Here is a 14,689-nt window from a genome sequence, read left to right as displayed (position 1 = left end):
CAAGCCGTCCCCGAAAAATCAAAATGAAATTTCGCTTCGAACTCGAGCCGCGGAGGATCGTCTCGGATAACGTCGAATTCGAGGGAACGTGATTCCGTTTACGCGCTCGCTTGCTACCATACGCGCGTGTATGCGTAAGAGGAAATAAAATAAATTTCTGTTTCGTGGCTCGAATAACGTGTCCCTCTGCTCCATTCTCTCGTTCAACTATTCCTGCGAGTTCGAACGCATTTCGAAGATAGAGAAACTATCGTTTGTTGCTTCGTAATTATCGACGAAGCATGCTTCTAAGGTAAGGAGTAAAATAATAAGAAGAAAAAGGAGAGAAAAGCGAATCTTTTGGAATAAAAATGATCGGCTGCGTTTTTTATTGGAAGAAACGATCGATCGACGAGGATAGAAGAATCGATGAAAAAGCTGAAAGCAACGTATTTAAAACGGCGTAAAGTTCAATAGGGTGTTATCCTTCAACCGCAACGACTAAACGGAAGCATCCAGGGGGTTTGTTATATGACAGAGGCTAATCTAATCTCATTTACATCGCGCTACGGCCACGGGATTGACGTTCATCGAAATAAATCCAGACGGCCGTCCGGACCGATAGTAGTCGAATGCGAGCGCATGTAAATCGAAGCTTTCCTCCCCGGAACAAATCGAATGTCGGTCGATGTAAATGAATTCCATTCTAATTGCAATTATGCGACACGAGCGCGCGCATAAATGTTCAGCCGTTATACGATAAATGACACGTCGCTCATGGCGGCTCGCGCGAACTCGCGAGGCGGATTCGTCCGTCATTGCGAATTTATGAAACGACGATCGTTAAATCCATTTCGAACCTTCCACTCTATCTTCATCTCTCTCTCTCTCTCTCTCTCGCGTTCTCTCTTTCTATTTATATCTCTCTTCCGCGCACGGAACTCATAATTACAATTAATCAATAATGAACGTCATATAACTGGCGACCGCCGAGACGAAGACCACTTAAATATTAAGCTTTCCTCGTCTAGCAAAAAGACGTACAGTCGCTATGGAAATAGAGATCGTCGTCTCGATCATTCGATTAGGACGAGAGTATGCACCCCTTCTTCGCGATATCAATCTTTTCTTCGATCTTGGCTCCGATCGTTCCTCGGTCGCTTTCATTTCGAGACCAAATTAGATCTCTTGCTATTTCGCAAATCTTCTTATTACGTAAAGTATTCCAGCTTCCTTATCCGTATTATCAAAGAATTGCATTACCTTGGAAAAGATAAGAGAACGGAGATGGACAAATTATTACAAGATAATTATAGGTATCTACTTGTTAATACATCACCAGCGAAAGAATTTAAAATCGGTTATAAATATTTTGCGATATTTCTTGTTCTTTTTTCCTCTTTTCTTTTCTTTTATCTTTTTGTTTTTTTTTTCAACGATCTCGCAATCGATATACCGTCTCTTTTGTTTCAACCCTCCTATCGTCCAAGGAAAGTATTTTCGAGCTCGGACCAATCCCAATTCTTCTCTTCAATGACGTCCGATCGTCGATTGGTTTTCTTTCTTCAAAAATAATCGGAAAACTCGTCGTCGTCCGAAAGCGAACGAAAGCGGTCCGCGCACTCGACGCCGTGAATAATTAAAGCGATGTTTATTCGGCGCGAACGATAATCGATAATAAATTACGTCACGCCGTTATAGCGCAAATGCCATTCTCCAAGGGTAAATCATTAAAACGGGCGTACGCGAGTGCGCCAATCAGTAGGCATACCGTGTAAATACGTGATGGAAAGTTCCCCTTTCTCTCTCTCTCTCTCGCTCTCCCTCGTCACCCTCTAACCCCCTTCAACCCCATCGATTCTCCAGCCACTACCACCCCCACGCTCGCCCACTCGCGTTTCGGTCAAACCACCTCGTTCTAACTGACTTTGGCTGTTTAGCTAGTACGATTTATTTATCGACCAGCCGTGATTAGACTTTCGTTTTACCATCGACATGCGACCTCGTCAAACATTGACGAGCTGGCCCGATTTGTTAAACGGCCGTGCGTATACCACGTACCACCCGTCCCCAAACCTACCCCCTTCGCCCCTCGCACTTCTCTCTCTCTCTCTCTCTCTCTCTCTCTCTCTCTCTCAATGTTTTCAGGACCTCCAACGAAATACCAAAACTCGCGATTTCCAGTGGAATTTTGCTAGCGGCCTGTTACCTTCGTACGCCTCCTCTTCTCTTCTTTCTCTCTCTCTCTCTCTCTCTCTTTTTTTTAGTTGCTACATCGAGCTATCGCACCGCTCCCCACCTGTTGCTACAAAAATGGAATGGTAATTATGACGCCGATTCGTATGTCGATTTCTCCGAGATCGTCAAGTTTCACCGAGTAAGGTCACTCTTCGATTTCGACGCACCTTGTTCACTACGAGAACGTCTTGGCACAGTTTCCTTTTTTTTTTTTTTTTCTTTTCTCTTTCACGATCGTCAGATAACCAATCGCAAATACTCGCGGACCATTTTCCATTCGGGAAACGATGCGTTTTCGTTAACGCGAAATTTTTACTCGTACTTCGGACGATATATATTTTTTCGACGACGATTGTAAATAAGTCGATATTAAAACGATCATCGAAATAAACGAAATGAATCGTACCTGGAAGAAACGATAAGCTATAAAGAAAAAAAAAAAGAAAAAAAACTTTCGCAAATGTTCTCCCACCCCTTTGGATTTGCAGTTTTTATCTAATTACAGGAAATCGTTCGTGTAGAAATGGAGATATAAGTCCTCTCTCTCTCTCTCTCTCTCTCTCTCTCTCTCTCTCTCTCTCTCTATCTTAGAAGAGAACTTCGAAGTCGGAGCCGCACAAGTTCCAAAGCCGTGGCTAAAGAGCAAAAGCCGTTCTCGCGCTCGTTCGAAGCTTAAGGAAAAAGCTCTGACAGAGAGAGAGAGAGAGAGAGAGAGAGAGAGAGAGAGAGAGAGAGAGAGAGAGAGAGAGAGAGAGAGAGAGAGAGAGAGTCAGTCAGTTCGGTGGGGTAGAGCGTCGAATCGTAACCACCCCCAAGACGTGCCCTCTTCGGGGGTATCCTATCGCCACCGGGAGCTTATTCCGCCCCTTAAGCTCTGGCCACACCCGCAACCATGCGCAGTTTCCACCCATCGGCCAATGAAAGCACGAGAGCTTGCAAGCTCTGCTCAGCGGTTTTCGAGTCGAGCCACTCCGGCAAACACCACGTGCCACGCGTCCGAGTTGCACGTGCACGTCGCGGGGCTACGCCGAGCTTTAAAGCCCGTTCGGGGAACGCGATTTAACGAAAATTTCGCGCGCGTTCGATCGATCTTTTTAAAAGCACCCGAGAGTTCTCTCCCGAGATTTCTATCTTTTTATCGTAGTACGTTCGTTCGTTCGTTCGTTCTTTACTTTTATTTTATTTCTTTACTTTTATTTTTCTTTTCAAAAACAGTTACCAACAAGATCGACAGTTAATCCTTCCAGTCAGAAGAGAGGATCATCCTGATAACCCGGAAAAACGAAACTAGAGAGAGAAAAAGATAGAGCTTGACCGACCTGTTGGTGGCGTTTCTCCAGATCGACAAATGAGACGTGAGTTTTTTTTCACTCTCTTTCTCTCTCTCTCTCTCTCTCTCTCTCTCTCTCTCTCTCTCTCTTTTTGCACTCGTCGCGACGTACTATCTCATACTCGATAGATCAACGTGTTTAATAATCGTCGATTTAGTCATCGCTTAAAATAAAACTCCGTTTTAAATAATATTCGTGATACGACGAGAACGACGACGACAACGACGACTGTCGAAACTTCACTCGCGTATGAAGGAGAGAGAGAAAGAGAGAAAGAGAGAGAGAGAGAGAGAGAGAGAGACGCGGATTCGACGATCGATACGAAGTGTTTCCTCCGCTCGTGTCGCTTCGCTCATCATGGGGGAGAACGATATTCAACAGTTGGTCCTTCTTTTATCTCGCTAAACTCGAACGCGCAGTCATGGATCTTTAAAAGCTTCCTCGAACGAACCGTTGCCTTTTTATTACGATCGTTTACGTCCGCGTGAAAAGTTCCTACGCGATTACGTCGATTCTATAACAATCTCGTAATATCTTGTTCTTGTAGTTTTATAATACGACATATATATATATATATATATTCTTTTTTAAATTGTTCTAATTATAATAATACGATTATTAGATGTATCTAAAGAACGTACAATTTTCTCTCTACCTCGATATCATTTAGAGATAACCTAGTCGAACGCTCGAGACATTTTCTCTCTCATTCTCTGTCTCTGTCTCTCTCTCTCTCTCTCTCTCTCTCTCTCGGAATATAAATCGTCTTATTTGAGATGAAATCTGAAAACTCCTAGGATGTGTCTTTATCGAGTTGCAAAGTAAAACTTTCTCGAATCAAGAACTCGCGATAACTTCATTCCCTACCGGTGAAACGTAAATGATACGATCTAATTTGCATTGCAATAGTCGTAACACTTTGCTACGGTAAAGATCATACATTTTCCCGCTAAGGAAACGTTCGATATGTTCTAAGAATGAGAATGTTGGATGAAGGGGGGCGAGGGTAAAAAATACAGGGGGGAAGGAAAGGGATGAAAGAAGAAGAAAATAAAAGGGAAGAAAAAATAAATAAAAAAAGGGAAAAACAAAAGGAAAAAAAAAAAATACCAAAAGAAATATATCCGGGGAGAAGCCGTAGAAGAAAGAGAGAGAAAGAGAGAGAGAGAGAGAGAGAAAGAAAGAAAGAAAGAAAGAAAGAAAGAAAGAAAGAAAGAAAGAAAGAAAGAAAGAAAAAGAGAGAGAGAGAGCCCGTTTAAACCCTTCCACGATCGGGCGAATCTTTGCACGGTCCGTTTGTTTCGCACAGAGAGGAAGAATTTCGGGTGGCTAGCGGGCATAGGTGTGGCCATAGGTGTAACATATTTATGTTGTGAACCGGCCGAGTGCGGGCAATAAATAGCGAGCGAGCTGGGGTATGGGCGAGAGGGGGTTGGTGGAGGGGCCAAAGCGATTACGCTTCCCAAACCCTCGGCGTCGGACGTCCGAGCGATCCACTACATCCACCCTCGAACCTCCCTCTTCTCTCTCTCTCTCTCTCTCTCTCTTTTCCTCTTTCCGTACACACCCGGCTAGGATTCCTCTCTCTCTCTCTCTCTCTCTCTCTCTCTTTCTCTCTCTTTCTCTCTCTCATCCTACGTATCCTCTCTACGATACTCGACAACCCTATTCGTTTGTTTCCACCTACGTGTTCTACGTATACGTATAGCTTGGATACTCGTACGCGAAGGTATGCAATTTCGGCGCCGGGAATGCGGCCGAACGAACGACCGCACGAACGCATATCGTCCTATTCGCGACGTCCACCTCTTACTCCAGTCTTTTCTCTTTTTTCCCTTCCACTTTTCCTTTCTCTCCCTCTCTCTCTCTCTCTCTATATATATATATATATACATCTTACACGCACCATTCCAACAGTAGTAACAGGCATATCTCTCTTTCGTCGTGAATTTAAAGAGGCTCGTACCGAGTTCTTTTTGGTTATCTTACGTCTCAGAAGAAATATATATATATATATATATGTATATGTATATATGCAAATTTAGTCCTTAGTATTCTTACTCTCTCGTATATTCGTTCTCCGCGCAACGATAGTAATAATAACGATAAAAAAAAAAATCGTTTCCCGTACCATAAAAGTGTTTGCACTACCCCATGCCTTAATAATACAACGGGAATCGATTTGTTAAGATTAATCCATATAGGGATCGCGGACTGCGAGGGTGGAAGTCTGATCGAGGTATCCAAGTAAGCTAATGATGCATATCTCTCAGTCTGTTATGTCTCGAATGTCTCGCGAAATGAAGGAGAGAGAAGAGGAGAGAGAGAGAGAGAGAGAGAGAGAGAGAGAGAGAGAGAGAGAGAGAGAGAGGCGGAGACGACGAGAGAGTGGTAGGAGGAGTTGGAAAGCCGTGGCTCGCAATGCGTGCTTCGCGATGAGGTCGAGAGGTTGCGGCCGGATGCCAGTCTAACCATGTCTAGCGTGCACGTTTACTCGTGCAATCTCGAGGTAGTCTAGTAGTATCCGGATAGAGCTAGGCCAGCCAGCCGAGGTTTCCTCATAGATGCATCCAGCATCCGGATAGAATCCGAGCAATGCGACTCAAGAGTCGTGGCTCGGCGTCGGCGCCGAATATGCAGGAGGATGCTCCAGGATGCGCCCACCTAGAGCATTGCCTCTCGGATTACCCTTCCCTCCTATTGGCTCGTGGATGCGCGTCCTCGAGATTGGACGACGTCTTGGATTCTAGGCGTATTCTTCGTTAGAGCGATACGTTGTCCTAATAACATCGACTAGTACGTTTAGCGGCAACGCGAACGAATGTCTTGTCAATATCGAATGCTAGATTCTCTTTCTTTGATATTAGATCAGACGCGACGAACGGTTCAAAGGGATTGCTTTAATTTTTGTAGAGATATTGAAATCTTACTATCGACAGATATTTTTAATTTCGTTTAAGATGGGTTTCTCTCGAGTTCGAAATATAAATCGTTACCACGAAACGAAGGATTTTCATCGCGCAATTTGAAAGAAAGACGGTTTGCGATCGCAAATGTATTTTCATCGCGCGGAAACAACGCGAACGCTTTTATACGCATTCGGTAATACCGCGAGACGTGGAAAAGCGTGGAAGAGCGCGCGCGAGAGAGAGAGAGAGAGGAGCAGGGGAGGTGTGCAACGGGTAACGAAATTCCCTCGGTGCGCGCGTCTCGCACATTCCGCAGCGAGATTGCGCAAAAATCGGGCAAAACAAACGCAACTAATTTAACTGCTTTCGAACAATTAATCCGAAGCATTTAATTTAATTGCGTTGCAGTCCGCTGAGGCTGGGTTAGCCGGAGACCGAAACAACAGAACCGACCGACGGAAAATCCGTCCGGAATTTTCGACTCGGGCGCAGTGGCTCGAATTCTTTTGCTACGTGTAAAATAAAACGGGGCACGCGAACGAGCGAGTTGCGTCAAATTTTCAACCGAGACTCGCGTTCCTTCCGATCTTTGCTTTTGTCAAAAATCCGATTTAGCGGCCTCTGGACTATTGCTCGTCTTAAAAGACCTAAGGAAAGATCTCGTCGTTTCGTGAGGACGACGCGTAAAAATGACTCCGCGGAGAAAGGAACCTCGGCGAATTCGAGAAAGGAATCCGAGTTCCGAGTAAAGAGAGAAAATAAAGCTATGCGTTCCTGGTTTCTGTGGTAGCGCGATAGGACAGTCAGATGGTAATTAATAGCAAACCCGTATAAATCAGAGACAGGTTGGTAGACGCGTTTGAACGAGCACCGGCTACGCGCCACTACCAATGCGGGATTATGCCCAGAGGGGCGGTTACCCCGGTACTCGCTAATTTTTCAAACAGTCCGCCATAATGGTCCCGGCTAATTACTGATTTTTATCTCCGCGAGTCGCTACCGACCGCGAGAATAACGAGATAGATGAGAGGAGGGAGAAAGGAGAATGGGTGGCTTTGGAAAATAGAGGAATAGGGAGAAGAGTGCGAGAACGAGGGACGAGGGATGGGATTTTTATCCCATTTGGGTCGAATGGATTTCGCGGACGGGAAAAATATATCGAGGGCCGATAAATACGAAAAGGGGGAGGCGGGGGCGGGGGAAAGTAATTTTCGTCCTCCGAGCGAATACCAGAAAAGAGTAAAATTCGGTTTTTAACGATAATACGTAAAAATCGATCGCCGTGGTAAGCCGAGAAGCGAGTTCTTATACTACCCTTAAGCGGGGGTACGATAGGACGTCTCGAGTTATACTATACGTATAGGGAACGTTTCACGAGCCGAGTAGATAGAGCTAACTACCCCCAAACACCTATGTACTTAACGAAACCCATGTAAGCTCACGCTAGAACAAATTTGCCCCTTCTCCTCTTCTCCTTCGACCGAACCGTCTCCGCTCTTCTCTCTCCCTCCCCTCGATTCACCCTCGGAACAACCGATGTTATGAAGTTGTGTTGAACTTTTCGCGAGCATAGTTTGCGGAACACCCTCGGGTGACTGTGAGAGCTTACCTTGGCTCGTGACATATATCTACGTGGCTCTAACAACGTGCGACGTGCCGGAACGACGCAGGAGTAAAAGAGACAGAGGGGGAGAGTTTGGATCGCGTCAAATTTGTGGAGAGCGAGAGAGTGAAGCGGGACGATGGTTCGGCACGAAAGAGGAGCCAAATTTCGAGCCGCGTTCTTTTATCGCGGCGATCGATCTGCTAGGTCTCCGCTGCTACCTGTTGCCCACCCATCGGCAAGACGTTTCATCGCGAGAAAACAAACGCTTATTCCGTAATAACGATAAATTTATAAATTCTATCGATTCTTTCTCCTTTTTCATCGAAACTCGTCGAGATATACTCGTCTCTTTTTCCCGCTCTATCGAGGATTCGTCGAAAGATTTCGCGATTTCCAACCGGATATTATTAATTATCGATGAGTTATCATCGATGAGTTTTCCAGGCGATGGCGATTAAATATCGGCGAGTCATTTCGATTTGTATCGTATTCGTCGTAATATTTTATCTCGCTCGAGAACGATAACGATGGAAAGACGATTTACCGATCGTCGAACGACGACGATGGAAAATTTTTTCTTGGCGAACGCACACTCTCTTACTCCCACTGATCTCACGTAGCATCGTGCGCCAACTGAAATAGTACACAAACGTTAGGAATTCCTGGCACGGTAGTCGGAGCCAACAGGCACACGGCAGAAACTTACGGGACAACTTTGAGAGGCAGAGAGACAGAGAAAGGGTGGTGAGAGGGAGAGGAGTCGTCGGGGCGGTAACAGCATTACAACGTTATTAGATTTACCGCAAGCACCTACCCCGAGGCACTCCTGCACATTACACACACATCCCCCTTCTCTTCTCGCTGAAGTATAAGTAACCCTGAACGCCCCATAGACCTCTCTCTCTCTCTCTCTCTCTCTCTCTCTCTCTCTCTCTCTCTCTCTCTCTCTCTCTCTCTCTCTCTCTCTGCCTGCCGTGTTCTCCTATACCGCAGCAGACTTATGTATTAAATTATGCGCGTGTTCCTCGATACGCAAGGTGTTTCGAAATATCCCATACTCGATCGTAATTTCTCGATGTACGCTTGGAAAGATTTCAACGATGATACTAATTATGAAAATGGTTTGTATCGAACGATTCTGGTTATCGTCGATTAACGATATTGCTGTATCTACTCTCTCGATCTTGGGACTATGAAAAAAAAAAAAAAAATAGGAAAAAGAGAAAGAAATAGATCGAAATCGACTTCGATAAATACACTCGTATTCCGTCTCGAGTAAATTCGATCGGAACGTTTGCGAGCTAGCTCGTTATTTTCTTTCGCGCGACATCGTATATAGATTTATAGAGAAGTAAATGATGAGAACGAGTAAAACGGGAGAAGGGAATAGTAGGAAAATATAGAAGGAGAGGGAAGTTTCGTTTGTGCTTAGCTATTGAGTAGCTACCCTTAAGATAAGAACGGCTTCGCCCCGTCCCTCATACGTTTCCGCTATCTGACGCTAAACGGCAGCGCTCTTGCTCGTGGCCTCCCACGTAAAAGGGATGGCTATGCCAACTCGGTTCTACATAATACGCCGGCACATTACTGTCGAAACCCGTTAGATAAGCGGAATTTAGAACGGCACGACGGAATTTTTCTGCTTCGCGCTCTACGCCCTCTGAAAAATTGCTTTGCGATGCTTTCGACTTTCGCCGGTTGACCATTTTTACGATTTCCCTTTTTCTATCTTTCCTTTTTTTTTTCTTCTTCTTTTAGCTCGTGATATTCGCACGAAGTAGTCAAGATTCACTTTTTGCGAGATGATCTCTCTCGGGAAGAAAAACGAGAAAGGAAAATAAAAAAAAGAGTAATAACTCGAAACGAGATAGGATAAATAAGAAAACGAGGAAGAGGAAGGAGATTCGTGGTTGAGAAATATCTCGAAAGGAGCTACCAAGTGAAACTGATTTTCCAAGGGAGAATCGTTGGAAGAAGACGAGAGGAGAGAGAAGGGAGGGCCACGACAAAAGGCCCTTAACACATTCCTGCTTCCTTCCAATCCTTCCCCGCCCAGCTTTCGCCCGAAACGTCTCTCCTCTCTTCTCGGTCTCTCGTTTAAGGCTAACTGTCCACAACGGGGGTGCAAACTACCCTGTTATCTGCGGACGTTTATGCCCACGCCTTATCTAGCCAGCAGTCTCCGACGGCGCTTCGTGCTCGGTAACAACTACCTATTCTCTCCCAAGGCACAAGCTCCTTTCTCGGATACAAAACGACCTTGAACTTTCATCTATCTACGACGCGAGATCGGTTCATCTTTGTCTCTCCCGTTATTATCGATACGTTCGTTCATTGAAAATATTCTTCTTATCGTATTTTACAGTGGTCGATTCATCTTGCTCGAGATAATCGATAAGCGAAACGTCTTCTATAAATTCAATCTTAAATAACAAAGAAATCTGAATTATTATTAAACTCTATGAAATCTGAAACGTTGATCGATACGAGGAGAATCGGAAAGTACGACGCTTATCTTTAGTCATTCCCTTGGCCATCGTTTCGCGGCGATCGTCGAAAGAATCGGAAAGAGGAAAAGAGGAGAGAAGAGAAGAGAAGAGAGAGAGAGAGAGAGAGAGAGAGAAATAGAAAGAAGAAAAAGAGAAGGGAAAGTTTGTATATAAGACGTAGCAACGAAAACAAAGACGTTACTCCGTCCTTTATCTGGTCTCGAGCCGTGTCATTGGGTTATAAAATAAGCGTCGAACGAGAGCAAAATGGTCGGAGATGTAAGAGGAGAGGGGGAAGGCAGGTAATAAATGAGATAAGCTTCTCGAATAGATTCCTACGGGAGTAAAGGGCATTATCGATGTGTTGCTTTCTGACGCGACGCCATCACGCTTCGATGCCTTCGCTCGATGCGACGACGACGACGACGACGACGACGAAGACGACGACGACGACGACGCCCCTCCATGATACGATCTTTGTTTTCCTCAAGATCCCGAGATAAGTCCTTCTTGTCCTCCTTTCTGCGGTGAAAGGGAGATATAAGAAAACGACGGAATAGCGATCGAACAATATCTACGTACGTATTTCCTCTTTCTATCGTTATTAATCGCGAAACGAAAATCGTTGGAAAAAATTTTGCTCGAATAAATTTCAACCGATTCGATGATACGTAGATCCAAACGCGCATATCGCGGTTTAACGCTCTTGAAAATTTCGTCAGAATACGTTTTAACCTAGGAAGATGAAAGTGGCCACTTTGACGAGCCTTATTTGATTTCTCTAATTGAATAAATATTGGAAAAAAAATAGGATCGTGTGGAGAAAGAGAGAGAGAGAGAGAGAGAGAGAGAGAGAGAGAGAGAGAGACAGAAAGAGTGAGAGAGAGGGATAGAGAAAAAAGAGTCAAAAAGAGTGACGGATTCTCATCGATGCCGACCATACAAATTTTCCCTCGTGAAATTACAAATGATCGGTCGATTTTCCGGCGATTTTCCCGAACGAAACGTACCGAGAGCTTGCACGCCGGTACATCGAACTAATTGGAAGTCTTAATAGCACTCGACGTAATAACGCTGTCGGGATCCGGGTGTGTGCATCATATCGACCGGAATTTCCAACGGACGGATCCCTCTTCGTTTCCAACCCTTCACCACCACCACCATCACCATCACCACCACCACCACCACCACCGCCGCCGCCACCACCACCACCCCCTTCTCCCTTTTCTATCTGTCTATCTCTTTCTCTTTCTACTTCTCTCTCTCTCTCTCTCTCTCTCTCTCTCTCTCTCTCTCAGCAGCCATCAGCCGCTCTTTCCTCTCGAACCACCGTCGAGCCATCAATGGCGAATCAACAAACGGGACTGATTTGATTTCATTCATTAATTCCAAGCGACTTCGTCCGAGTTGATTTCCGTTATATTTTCTCTCGCACGACTGTTCGCTAGAGTAATATGTATATCGAGAAGAACCGCTGTTGAATTTAACTGAGAATACCAAAGAGGGATATTGTTGCGAGATGCTGCGGGAACAAAAAAAGATAAAGAGGAAGAGGAAGAAGAAGAAGAAGAAGAGAAAAGAAAAAGAGAAAGGAGAAAGAGAAAGTCGTCGTAGAAGCGTCGAACGAAAATCTCTTTAGGAATCTCTAAAACTATAACGCGTCGAATTAACGTTATAACGTACGTAATGACGCGAATATAACATCGGCGGAAGTTCTCGCGGCCGTTTGGCCGATAAATGAAATTATCGGTAATATCATCGAAATTAGAAAATGAGGGCCGGCGAGGGAACCGGTGGATAGGCGAAAAAGTGAGTTTATAAATTCCAATTATCGGGCCATTAACATCGTAACGCGATTATTTCGCTCGGCGTTACAGCATTTCGTTCGGAATACCGAATCGGTGATAAAGTGATACGATAAATCGGCCCTGATTGCACTCCACTTCTGCATCGGACCACCTCTAGAAACTATCGTCACCAACGATCACATATGCAATGTTTGTGATTTAGAAACTATTGCCGTCTCATAGAGGTACGAACGATTAAATCGAATTAAAAATAAATTGACCGGACGATTAAATCGTCTCTACGAAATCGTCTAAACGAAAGTAGTAGGTGTAATTATTTTCTAACGAATCGATCGTACGGAGTGCACCGTTCAAACGACTTATACGTGAATTTACATTCGCGAGTAATAAACGAATACCAGTAAATATGGGAAATCGAAGCGAGTCGAGGAAGATCGCGTTCGACGAATTTAATAAGCACGATTTTTACTCGTTTCGAGAGGCGACGGTAAAAGAGGAGAAAGACATCTGTCCGTCTCATCGACGTGTACCATGGTCATGCCATGTGATTTAATATAAACTGCACACAAAGCGCTACCTTTGATAGGCAAATATGAAATATTCCGGTCGGACGAGCACCCTTTCGGGGGACACGCTGCTTCAGGGTCGAGAGTGCCTTCGAGCGTCTTCAACTTCTCGGCTTGTCGTTGGGAGAGAGAAGATATGTGCATATACCCGGCATACCTGAGTTCATACTTTCCTTTGGACACGTAACCCCGTGCGTTGTCCCTCTTTCCATCTCATTCTCTCTCTCCCTCTCTCTGTCCCTCTCTCTCTCTCTCGTTCTTGGGATCGAAAGAACGAAAGTTCTCTTTCGAGAGTTACGAATGCCGGACGAGAGAGAGAGAGAGAGAGAGAGAGTTTCCAATGTCGCGGTGTAATATAAAACGTATGTACCACTTTAAGGACAGAGAAGAAGGGAAAGGAAAGAAAGAAAGAAAACACGAAATAAAAATGAAACGAAACGTTGAGTCAAAACGGAGAAGACTCTGTAACGACGTCGAATCGTTTATCTCGATAGAATCGTCGCGATATCCGTTTCTCTTTCGTAGAGCTTTGATCCTTTATTACATTTTTACAAGCGATTACATTGGGCAGCCTCTGGCGATTCTCTCGAAGAAAAATAAGAAGAAAAAGAAGAGAAAGAGGAAGATGGAGAAGGAAAAGGAAGAGGAAAGATCTTGTTTTCCTATCCTCCCACGGCTGTCTTCGATAACGAGAGCACAGTCTGTTCTGTCTCTCTTCTCCTTTCACCCCCCCCCCCTCTCTCTCTCTCTCTCTGTCGAAAAGGAGAAGACGCCAGGGTAACGAAGTTGGCCGTTCCACGAAGGAAGATATTGTTCTTGTTTGTAGCTCGGAGTTAAGTCGAGTTCGAGTGAGGAGAAGGGAAGGGTAAGGGAAGGGAAGAAGGTGGGTGGGCTCGCTCTCTCCTAATTAGGTTTAAGGGATTATAGAATTGTTTCGCAAAGTCGATTACGAGATTGCGAGAGCGAACTCTCGCGGGCCCATCGAGAAAGAAATAAAGAAAGAAATCTATCCATCTCGGTTCGTCCTGTTCGGAAACGTCGCTTCGATAAAATCGCTTTGGGGAAGGGGTAATGAAAAAAAAAGGACGAAAGGGGAGAGAGAGAGAGAGAGAGAGAGAGAGAGAGAGAGAGAGAGAGAGAACGGGTAAACGTTTCTTCTCGCGCGGAAACGCGACGAAGCTTTAAATTCGTTCGCGCGGCAATTAGCGAGCGTACCGTGCTATTACGTTGAAAAGTTCGGACGGAGCACTCTTCGTTCGATCCAATCACGCTCTTTCTCAATCGGCCGCGATCCTTTTATCTGAGAGTAGCGTGGATCGAAATCAAGGCATCCCGCAGCTAACGAGAGTCTGTAATATCCGGTGGTGCGTGGCTGGCAAGTTAGACGGCTGCAGTTAACCCGAAATTCGTTGGTCGAAAAAAGAGAAGAAGATAGAGAGAAAAAGAGAAAGAGAGAGAGAGAGAGAGAGACGGGGCAGAAAAAATAAAAATGAAAGAAACGGGATGACGATGGTATGGGGGTTGCTTTTGAGCGACACACGTCACGAACAGACGCGTGGAAGGTGTTGGTTGGCGAATCGGTCGTGGCTCGTCTCGCGGCTGATTGCTGGGGTATGGCAATTTTAAACAGTCCCTCGTGACTCGATCCTCCGTAGCGTACTCCTCTATGCCGAAGAGAGAAAGAGAAAGAGAGAGAGAGAGAGAGAGAGAGAGAGAGAGAGAGAGAGGAAGACAGTGGGAGTATGAGGGTCCACAGGCTAGTG

At 45.1% G+C, this 14,689-nt stretch overlaps 1 protein-coding gene across 1 annotated transcript in view; it reads left to right on the top strand.

Annotated features, from left to right (window-relative positions):
* The first annotated feature begins 3,150 nt into the window (after positions 1–3,150).
* Positions 3,151–14,689, top strand: part of LOC122635208 (LIM domain only protein 3-like) — a 69,615-nt gene continuing 58,076 nt past the window's right edge. Inside the window, exon 1 of the mRNA XM_043825162.1 lies at positions 3,151–3,572. The gene's annotated coding sequence lies outside the window, so the exon portion shown is untranslated. The remainder of the gene's footprint in view (positions 3,573–14,689) is intronic.

This window comes from Vespula pensylvanica, chromosome 17 (genome assembly GCF_014466175.1).
Source record: "Vespula pensylvanica isolate Volc-1 chromosome 17, ASM1446617v1, whole genome shotgun sequence".
In the NCBI taxonomy this organism is placed as follows: domain Eukaryota; kingdom Metazoa; phylum Arthropoda; class Insecta; order Hymenoptera; family Vespidae; genus Vespula; species Vespula pensylvanica.
Note: the sequence above shows the minus strand (reverse complement) of the source record. Positions and strands in the feature narration are given on the sequence as shown.